Raw genomic sequence first — 5,826 nt, 5'->3', positions numbered from 1 at the left:
ATGCTGAAGCACACATACACGGTGTTGTCTAAGGCAGGTTAAGCCCACAAATGTTGCAAGCAGACAAGGACTTGCCCAGACCCAGCATCCCAGGAGTGGGAGGTGTTATCCTGGTGGGTGTGGTTTTCCCTCAGTATAAATGTAAGCAGACTCTTTCTCTAAGCTGTGCAGCATTTGGCCAGATCCAGGAATGCACTAGAAGTGTGGATCTCCAGACATGAGACACTTCTTGCCATATTTCCTATATAGCTTGTATCCATCCATCTGCGCAGCCCCCCATCTGACCTGCCCATCTTGGATTCCTCAAGCACTCAATCTACTTGAATCAAGCGAAAGGTCTAGAGTGATGTCTGAGATTTTCCAGTCTCTACAACTATGAATTGAAAAGGTCAGTAGTGTGACTAGAATTTTTTCCTAATATTTCAGACAGGGTGTCGGGATGGGAGAAAACTGTGCTTTGTGCTCTGGTAAAGGGTACAGACTTAGAAACTCACTAGGGAAGTTCTACCCTGTGCTTTAGGGTCTCTATGAGTCAGCATTGACTCAATGTCTTTCAGTGACTATGGGTGCTGGAACCAAGATTGTGGAGGCCTGAGGTCACCCACTTGGCTCTCCCTGAGGTCTGAGCAGATGCAGCTGGCCCTTCATAGGTCAGGATTCCTTTTGTAGCATTTGGGACTGGGGCCAGCCCCCCAGACCTCTCCATTGGTTCCCTACTCCGTGCCGGCATGTTGTATTCACACCTTGGAGCACTGGGTTGAAGTCTGGTCCTTCTTTTCCTGTGGAGATATAAACAATACGCTCCCCTTGGTTGGGTTAGTGCCCCGTGCCCCCGCTACCCCTTTCTTCCTTATTTTCATCATTTTTTTGTTCCATCTCCCCACCTCCTCCCCTGTTGTCTACCATGTGCATCCCTGCATTTGATCTGGTCCCTGCCCTACTACCCAGTCCTCACCCCAAGAATGTTTGTAGACAGTAGCTTTTTCCCAATGCCCCTTTTGCATTTTTTTTTTAATGCTTACCTCAGCGGACTCATGTTGTACTTGTCCTTTTGTGCCTGACTTACTTCACTTAGCATGATTTCCTCCAGCTCTTCCCATGCAGCGATGTGCTTCCTACGTTCATCACTGCTGTTTAGCGATGTATTGTATGTGTATACCACAGTATTTTAATCCAATCGTCAGTTGATGGAAATTTGGGTTGCTTCCAACTCCCTGCAATTGTGAACTGTGCCACAATGAACATTGGAGCACAGATGTCTGGCCTTGGTTTGTTTCTTGCCTCTTCTGGGTAGATGCCCAGTAGGGGAATTGCTGGGTCGTATGGTAACTCAATTTCCATCTGTTTTAGATATCGCCAGATCGATTTTCATAGTGGTTGTACATACTTACAAGTCCACCAGCAGTGGATGAGAGTTCCTGTCTCCCCACAGCCCCTCCAACACTTTTTGATTTCTGATTTTTTGAAATGGGTTACCTTTGAGGGTGTTAGGTGGTACCTCATTGTTTTTTTAATTTGCATTTCTCTTATGGCTAAAGATCGGGAACATTTCCTCATATATTTGTTGGCCATTCAGATTTCTACCTCTGTGAAACTTCTGTTCAAGTCCTTTGCCCACCTCTCAAGTGGGCAATTAACAGATATGGTGAAGAAAGCTGATGGTGCCTAGCTATCAAAAGATACAGTGTCTGGCATCTTAAAAGCTTGTGTCGGGAAAGTGAGCATCATAGAATGCCAATTTAATAGAAGAAAGTATTCTTGCATTGACGGAGTACTTGAGTGGAGGCCCAAAGTCCTTCTGCTACCTTAATACTAAACCTATAAATATAGGCACATAGATCTATTTCCCTACCTCATATTTAAATATATTTGCATTTGTACATATCTTTTCTTTTGAATTTTTGGTTATTTAATTTTCCTTTCAAATACATTTAAAAAATAACATCCAGACACAGAGTCACAAATATACATAAGACACCATCAGGCCTGCACCTTCACAAAGAGGCTTCCTTTGATTCATTCAGCTGCTTCACATAAAACTCAAAGCTTTCCTGGGGCTCTGGGAAATGTACATCCTCCCCCCCTCAATCTTCAGCAACACTGCATAATGCTTCAGAAATAGGTCATTAAACTTGATGTTCCTGGCAGTCAAATGTCCATACATCGCTTTAGCAGAGGCAACATCATTGTCCAGGGCATAGCCCTAGATGGTCGCTTGTTTACTTTCCAGCCTTTAAGACCCCAGACACTATACCTTTTGATAGCCGGGCACCATCAGCTTTCTTTGCCACATTTGCTTTTGCACCCACTTGTCTTCAGTGATCATATCATGGAGGTGAGCACACAATGAAATCTTTTTTTTTCTTTGACGCCAGATAACTGATCCCTTCGGCACCTCGTGATCACACAGGCTGATGTTTTCTTCCTTGTGGGCTTTGTTGCGTCTGAGCTAGATGGCCGCTTGTTTACTTTCAATTAATTCAGGAATCCATTCTAACAAAGATTTCATAGTTGGTGTCTTTCCCTGCCTGTGAGCGCTCAGAAGATGGATAGGATGGGCGTTTGCTCAGCGATGGCACCACATCTCTGTAGAAGCACACTGGCATCATCCACCTTGCCTGAATCTACCAGCTGAAGGAACAGATCCGTGACACGTTTGTAAACTGCAAACTGATTGGCCAAACTCTCTGCCATGATGCTTAACTTTTCCAGGGCCGACTCCAGTAGCTCCTCTATGACTTTTCTGAATAAGTAGGCCAAGGCAAAGAACTGGGGCTCCACGGTGGGACTGCCTGAAGTCAGCATGCTCTCGAGGCTTTCCACGGCGATGTCTGTGTTATTGTTCTTTATTTTTGCCAAAGCAGTGTTATTGATGAAAACCATATTTGAAAGTCCAATTGAATTCTCTAGTCCACTGACCATCTTCTCAATTGCGTGTATGCTTTCGGCATCACCCTTCAAGGCACATGCCTGAATGAGGTTGTTGGCAGCATCGTTCAGTGTGAAGCCCTTGATGTGGGTCTCGACGATAGTTTTCACTTGCATTGCTTGTGTGAAACTATCCTTCAACAATAGTAATTTTATAAGACTGCTGTGAATTTCACTGTTAAATACAATATTTTGATCTTTGGCTCTCAGGAAAATATTATATGCATCTTTAGATTGGTTCCTTTGACAGGCGATCAAGAGATCTTTGTGGAGCTTCGTTTCTACAGGTACAGGTGATGAAGAAGTCAGGGGATGTTTTTCATCCTCATACCACAACTCAGGCACATCAAATGGAACCTCCTGATTATTGTTTCTAAGAATTTCCACTAATAATATTAATGTCTTCTCACGAAGTATGATATTTTCTTCTTGCATTTTATTCCAGATAGCATCAGCTTTTTGCCAGTCTCCATTCATTTTATATAGCTTTAACAGATTATAGTATAGCTGGTCGCTATGACATTCAAACAGTTTCTGTGTCAGTTCCACTAAGTTTTCCAGGGTTTCAAACTGATTACTCTCTGAGAATCACTGAACTCTTGCAGGACGAGCTCTAATGCCTGAAGTCTCAATGATCTTCTTGGCCTCTTTTTAATTCCCGGTCTGCAGAAAGGCGAAGAATAGATCATAGAGTATCGTCATCTCACTTTGCTCTTGACTCACGAAGTCCATCGCTTTCTGAATGAGCTCCCCCTTCTCAATCAGTCTGCATAAGACATCATGAATCCTTGGGAGCATTTTATACTTTTCATAGCAGTCAACGGAGGCTTGGAGAGCAGCAGGTAAGTCATCCTTTTCCAGATACAGGGTGACCAATGGGAAACTGATGGTGGTGTGTGGGCTCGCTACAGAGTCATGATGGCTTCGTGCAACTGTTGTACTGTTTCAACTTCACCTTTTAAGGCAGCACCGTTTAGGATGTGGAAAAAGGGCAAGACTGTTGCATCTTTGATAAGAACATCCTTCTCTTTCATCTCCTTTAGAATGTTAATAGCATCTTGGAGCTTGCCATGTTTTCCCAATACTTTCACAAGGTTTACGTACTTTCTGGTGTCAAGGACAGCAGATGGATCTAAGCGGTCAAATTCTTGTTTCAGGTTCAATGCATCCTCTGCATTATCATGTCGACAGCACACATTTATTAAAGCTGCATAGCCACCAACAACCATGTTTTGCTTTGACTTCCAGGGCTTTTTGCATATGCTCTTCTGAACTCAGCGTTAAGATAAGTTGCTTTAGGACATCTCTTATAGGTTAATTTTCAGCTTTCAGTTTTTCAAGTGTGGACTCTAAATCTAATGCTGTACACTGCAAAGTTTTTGGAGAGTCTGTCTTTTCTCTATCAACCAATAAGTTAACATCCTTAATCAATTCAGGAACATGATAGCTGTCCATTAGATTACGAATACCTCTGTAGATATTTTCAGGGATTTTTACATTAATCTCCTTCAGCTGATGGAAGTATTGTCTCAACTGCTCCTCCTTGGCCTGTACATCTGAGTCACTCATGCTGTCAATCAAGTTATAAAGGAAATAGCCAACAGCTTCCCTTGGTCCTAGCAGCTCCTAGCATTAATGTCCATCCTTTTACAACAGCTCCGTTATCTTGCTCCAGAGATTTATATCCATATTTCTCTTAAAACCTAATATTAGGCTGCCTCTGAAAGAGCTAAATGAAAAGTGCAATGAATCTGATTCCATTAATGATAAGATAAAGTTTAGGTTTTCATTTAATGCTTCACTTTCACTTCAGCTTGTGAAAATGTATTGTCGTCTGGCAGACACCTATTTTCCTGAAAAATAGCATGTGCTGACTTTATACTATCAAAGGATGGAAATACATAATTTATGTATGTCTCCTGATCAGGATTTACTCTCATTTCCTGCATTCCTTTAAGGACTTCGATTATACCTTGAACATTTTTCTCCTTTTGCTGTCCAACTATTAATGGCCAGAAATAATGAGTTCTGATAGGAAAACCTTCTTCTTTCAGAGACTTCATGAGAACCTTTGCCAGATCAGCTTTCTTGGTGACTAAAGCGCAGTGCAGTGTGAACTGGAAAGGGGACGAGTCCATCTGGCTCTCCTCTAACTTCTTGCAGTTGTCTTTCAGCTTCTCCACAGGCATATTCACTGCCACACAATGTCACAAAAAGAAACTTCCAAAATCACTCAAACCATCTCTCAACACTGGACAGGCTAACATAATCTGAAATGCTGTATCTTCCAGGTTTTCCGTGATTAAAAGCAAAATGAGGTTCATTGCATCTGGTAGATACCTTCTTTCATAGGTAATTTTGTCCAAAACCTCTGTTACATACTGTGGATACCCAGCTTTACTGAAGCTAAACATAATTTGTAGTAAATCCCGGTCCATGGGGTAAAGATCAGACTTTGCCACCTTCTCCAAAGTCTGCTTAACATGATCAATGCCGCCCTTCTCAGCATATGCATTCAACAATGCAAGGTATGTATCTGGACCAGGTTCATTTCCGGCCTCTTTCATCACTGTAAGAATATTTTCAGCATTTTCCATGTCTCGGGCTCTGGCGTGCCCTGTGACAAGGGCACTAAACAAGGCATCTGTGACGGGGAGGTCCTTGCTTTTCATAAACCCGAGAATCTTGCTGGCACCTTCAATATCGCCTACATTACAATAAGCAGCAATCAACGAAGCAACAAAGCCCACATGGAACAACATATCAGCCTGTGTGATCACGAGGTGTCGAAGGAATCACTGATAACAAATGGGTGCCTAAGCAAATGTGGCAAAGAAAGCTGATGGTGCCCGGCTATCAAAAAGTATAGCGTCTGGGGTCTTAAAGGCTTGTAGGTAA

General features: G+C 42.6%; 1 pseudogene; it reads right to left on the bottom strand.

Annotated features, from left to right (window-relative positions):
- Positions 1 to 1,994: 1,994 nt before the first annotated feature.
- LOC101664219 lies at positions 1,995 to 5,657 on the bottom strand (annotated as a pseudogene).
- Between the last annotated feature and the right edge of the window lie 169 nt (positions 5,658 to 5,826).

Source organism: Echinops telfairi, unplaced genomic scaffold, assembly GCF_000313985.2.
Source record: "Echinops telfairi isolate 266 unplaced genomic scaffold, ASM31398v2 ScPeMD7_7444;HRSCAF=8482, whole genome shotgun sequence".
NCBI classification, from domain to species: Eukaryota; Metazoa; Chordata; class Mammalia; order Afrosoricida; family Tenrecidae; genus Echinops; species Echinops telfairi.
The sequence above is the reverse complement of the archived record's forward strand: the minus strand, read 5'-3'. Positions and strand labels throughout refer to the sequence as shown.